General features: G+C 45.7%; 1 long non-coding RNA gene across 1 annotated transcript in view; it reads left to right on the top strand.

The window, feature by feature from the left end:
• Positions 1-379: 379 nt before the first annotated feature.
• The window catches only part of LOC147032161 (uncharacterized), a 29,144-nt gene continuing 24,424 nt past the window's right edge, over positions 380-5,099 (top strand). The window contains exon 1 of the long non-coding RNA XR_015055054.1: positions 380-553. This is a non-coding gene — a long non-coding RNA (uncharacterized LOC147032161). The remainder of the gene's footprint in view (positions 554-5,099) is intronic.

Genomic DNA, 5,099 nt, shown 5'->3' with positions numbered 1-5,099 from the left:
ATCTCGGTTCCAAATGTTGCAATATCTGCACTTTATATGTGTAAAAATGCAATCTCTTGTCTGAAACTTTGTTTTGAATCTTATTTTCCCGTAAGTTTGGATTAATTTGAAGCAACGTTACTTAATAATTGTTTCTTTCTTAGGAGCATTTCTGTGTTTCTGGGGGGAAGAAACATACCAGATTAGCCTATTATATATATATATACCTAAACGGAACGCACAGAACATCCACACAATGTAAAATGTGACTTCAAGTCCTCACCTTCTCCCTCCTCCCCCAAATCCCATTACAAACCACACGTCACCAACACTCCCTCCCAATCCACAAGTCCTCAGCACGCATATAAAGTGCAAATCTTGCAAAATTTGGAAACGAGATTTACCCAATCGAATGTTTTGAATAAATCACTAAGTTGTTAAACTCATTTTACTCTTTTCTTTTCCTTAAGTGTTAGGTGCATACAATTACAATTGTGTTATATTCACTGTTTAAGGGAAACCATCATGTATGGCAGCAACTCGGACTGCATCCCTTCAAAGGATCAGAGCAAAGGTAAGTGGCCAATTGTGTAAATATAGCCCTGTGCTTCGATCTACAGTTTATCTGTCTGTCTATTTGCTGACTGTGAGCAGGATATCTGAAAAACTTATTCACGAATTATTACGAAACTTGGTGGACAGATTGGGTGGGTGTGTGTGATAAGGACGAATTAATTAGATTTTGTTGATGATCCGGATCCGACAATTTTTTAAATGATTCTTCATCATTGAGTCAAAGTGGCTAAAAATGATATCTAGCATGATATCTTAAAAAGTTATGGTCAGATTCGGACGAACCTTGGTGGGCGGTTGGGTGTGTGATGAGGACGAATTGTTTTGATTTTGTTGAAGATCCAGATCCAGATACAATAATGTTCTTTTTAAGTGATTCTTCACCATTGAGAAATGGGCCCAAAAACGACGCAGAGCATGATATTTGAAAAAGTTGTGGACATGTAACAAATCTTGGTGGATGAGATGGGAAGGTGATGAGAACAACTCAATTTGATTTTGGTTAACGTCCTGAGCTAGACGTAGATCCGGCCTATCAGTGGGATACAAAATGTAAACTGTTCAACCTGTAGGAGAGGAGGGATGCGCTCGAACGAGTGCCCTTCTAATTTACTTGTTTTATTACAGTGTGGTACTAAAAGATGTGTGTGTGTGTGTGTGTGTGTGTGTGTGTGTGTGTGTGTGTGCGTGTGTGCGTGCGTGTGTTTGATTGAGAAATGCACAAAATCACTATCTTCAATGATTTTTACCTCCGCCACTGATGGTGGACGAAGGTTATGTTTTCACCCATTTGTTCTGTCTGTCTGTCTGTGAGCAGGATATCTCAAAAAGCTATGGACGGATTCGGACAAACTTGATTGGGTCTGAGAAAAGTTTGGTGTGTGACAAAACGAATTGATTACATTTTGGTGAAAATCCGAATCCACATCCGGATGCAAGAATTTTTTTAATTTCTTAAATGATTCTTCACCATTTAAAGCTCGAACCAAAAACGACGTATCTCAAAATTGTATGGATGGATTCAAACGAAATATGGTGGGCCGGTTGGGTGTGTGTGATGAGGACAAATTGATTCAATTTTGATGAGGATATCGATCTATTTTGAAAAATAAAAATATAATAAACTATTGGGGATAGAGAGCTTCAAAGACTGGCAGAAAGAGAAGGTAACTTTTGGAATGAATGTGTGTGGTTTGCTTGTTGGATATTTAAAATTTTTCTGAGTATATGGGTGTGAGTCTTGGCAAGCTGGAATGTGTGATCTGTGAAAAGTGAAGAACCATTTACTGTCCCCACACCCCTTCCCCCCCCCCCACCTTTAAAAATACAAAAGGAAAAAAAAATGCCCTTGTCTCTCCTGTGAAGGACCTCCTTCCTCATGATTGCCCTCTCCCCACCGTTCCCCTTCCTTTCTACCACGAGAACAGTCTGGGGAGAGGGGGGCAGGGGAGCTAAGGGAGGGGTTGGGGGGAAGTGGATCACGTGTACCTGCGCACCATGCAGACGGTGGTTTGTTGATATCCTTATTGTTTAACGGCCACAATTATTCCCATGTTATTGTCTTGTTGTCTGGGAGAAGCTTGGCCCGTCTTTAATAACTGGCTTGCCAGGCCTGAGGATCAACTAAGGTCAAGGCAGGAATTTGTAATTTCTTCAGGGTGCCACCGACAGCTCACCGACTCATTGTGAAGGGCACTGGGATCATTAAAGTCCACCAGGTAATGTTGGCAGACGGAACACCAGATTAACATCCATCCAAGAAATGACATACATTGATGAATCACCCGACTTGTGAAATACCGTGGTGATGGGATGACAGCTGGGTCGGGATTCAAACCCAGGATACATAGCTTAGAGGAGAGTGTGTATAGCTCACGGCCATCCTGCCAGCCCCTGTGTTATTATTATTAGCTCACCTGGAATGTAGTTCCAGAGAGCTTATGGGATGACACGTCCATCCGTCAGTCAGTCAGTCAGTCAGTGAGTCTGTCCAAAAACACTTGCAACTTCTCTGAAACTACGGATGTGCTGCTGCCCTTCGCAGGGCATCTCATAGAATGACTTGATTGGGGCAAGGCCTGCGGAACCCCCATTCCTTGATGATACAAGGAAAAGCACGAGAAAAACTTCCTGGGTCAGATTGCAGTCGTGTGTGGTGAGGTGGTGCTGAGGTGTCGTACACCAGATGGTGGCCTGCTCGGGTTTACCTGAGATGTACCTGTTTATCTTGGGGTGAGAACCTGGAATGTCCTATCCCGAAGAGAGGATGATCAATTGTTTCTGTTGTCATCCAAGCTCCAGTGTTTGAACATCAATATTGCAGCACACTGAGATTCAGAGACCGGGTAGTGGTGAGATCATGGCGGGTGGTTACACATACTACTGGTCTGGTCGGTTACCATGCCCGAGGAGTTGCTGTAGCTGTGAGCAATAAGCTGGCTCCCATAATAATTGAGGCAACACTAGTCAACAAGCGTATTATGAGACTGAGGATTTGTCACTTCTTGGGTGTTTTTTCGCTCGTCTCTGCATTTGCTCTCAATGAGGCGAGTGATCTCACCGTGAAGGTTGCATTCTATGCCACACTTGAGTCTGCGGTTTATCAGTGCCCCAGGAGAGATACACTTCAAGTCTTGGGGGATTTCAATGCATCGACTGGAACTGATAGGGATGGTTATGAGGTGTGTGTTGGTCCCCATGGGTCAGGAACTATGAACCAGAATAGCACTAAGTTCCTTGACTTTGCAAAAATTCATGGACTTAGGGTGGCTGGTTCATGGTTTCAGCACCCACGGGCTCATTCATCCATTGGAACCCTACTCTGTACAGAGCATTGGTGCTGCCAAAGCAGTCTCCTGGGCTATTGGGCACAATCCTGGACAGGTTGGCACTCCGACACAGGATACTCGAATGGCTTAATCATCCCAGCAAGCTGGTACTCATTTTGCCTACCTCAGAAGGATGACATGCTGAGTCAACCCCACCTGGTATTAATTCAATAGGCTGCAGGATTTGAACTCAGGACCCTAGGATCCCAAGCCCACCATCCCAACCATGAGGCCAACACCAGACATACAGGCTCATAGCTGGACTTGGTATTCCAACACTGGCGATGTGGCAGAGATTGACCATGTGCTCGTTAATGGTCGCTTGAGGATGATTCAGAACTGCAGGGTTGACCAGAGTGCTGAGTTCCTCTATTGACTATAGAATTGTTGTAACAACTCTGAAGTTGCAGCATAAATCCGGGAGAATAGTACCATCCCATCCATGGCTGGATGTTGGCAAGCTCAAGGATGACAGGGTCTCGCTCTATCGAGTACAGCCTGTGGCTGCTGGTTGCATCATTGGTTGGGACGCGGCTATGCCGCTGATGCAGTGTCCCCCTTACCAGTACACTGGTACTCATTTTGCTAACCTCGGAAGGATGACAGGCTGAGTCAACCTCCTGGTGTATATTAATTCAGCGGCCAACAGGGCCAGAACTCAGGACCCTACGATCCCAAGCCGCCACAATAACCACAAAGCCAACATCAGGCTTGATGACAGAGTAGCTGAGGAGTTTGCGAAAAGGCTGAGTGGGGTTTGGGGGTTCTGCATGCTTTGGAGAATCCTGAAGAATTGTGGAGTGATTCTACCATTCTCGATGTTGCTTTCCTTGATGTTGCCGGTGGATGTCATGGAACTTACCATCAGGCGAAGAAGAGCTTTGTCTCTCGAACGACACTGGACACCATTGACCAGAGTCAAAGTGCCAGGCTTAATGGCAGAGCTGAGATTCTCGGAGTTGAGGAGTAAAACTGGACATGTGCTGAGGGTGGACAAGGAGGCCTGTGTGCGAGGAATTTGTGAGGGGGTGGAGCATCACCTGTGGTCAAGTGATTCTCGTCCTACTTTCAGGGGAATTTGTGCATTGTGTTCCGCCAAGCCCATCCCTTGGTGTACTGCAGTTAGAGCAGAGGGTTGTGGGCTCTTGACAGAGGAGTCCGAAGTGATGGCCCACTGGGCCGGTTACTTTGAACAGCTGCACCAGGCTGAACCAGCAGCTGTTGAGTTGGATGTCAGGAGTGTTATTGTTCCAAATTCCTGACCCTCCAATCAACTGTGAACCACCTTCCTTTGTGGAAACAGGTTGTGGTGAACCGGGTGAAATGTTGTAAAGCTCCTGGGATCTGTGGCATCCACGCTGAACTTCTCAAGGCTGGTGGAAATGCTCCACTCATGTCGTTGCATGCAGTTCTGTGCTCTATTTAGAATACAGGCATCATCCCCACTGACTGGAAGTGTGCCCTTGTTGCCCCTTTCTGGAAAAGGAAGGGTGATCGCCAAGACTGCAACAACGACCGAGGGGTGACGCTGCTCTCAGTGCTCGGCAAGGTCTTAATGTGGATATGCAAGTAATATTTACAACGATCAAAAACAACCACTTACGCAGTTTATACTTATAAGACGGACCCACACACTCAGACACACACACACACACACACACACAGATGTTTTATTGGAGACCCCCGCAGTCAGAGAAGGAGAGACGAGCTGAGGGTCGC

The sequence above is a fragment of the Eptatretus burgeri genome, chromosome 2 (assembly GCF_056783735.1).
Source record: "Eptatretus burgeri isolate ZD-2024b chromosome 2, Ebu_testis_v1, whole genome shotgun sequence".
NCBI classification, from domain to species: domain Eukaryota; kingdom Metazoa; phylum Chordata; class Myxini; order Myxiniformes; family Myxinidae; genus Eptatretus; species Eptatretus burgeri.
Note: the sequence above shows the minus strand (reverse complement) of the source record. Positions and strands in the feature narration are given on the sequence as shown.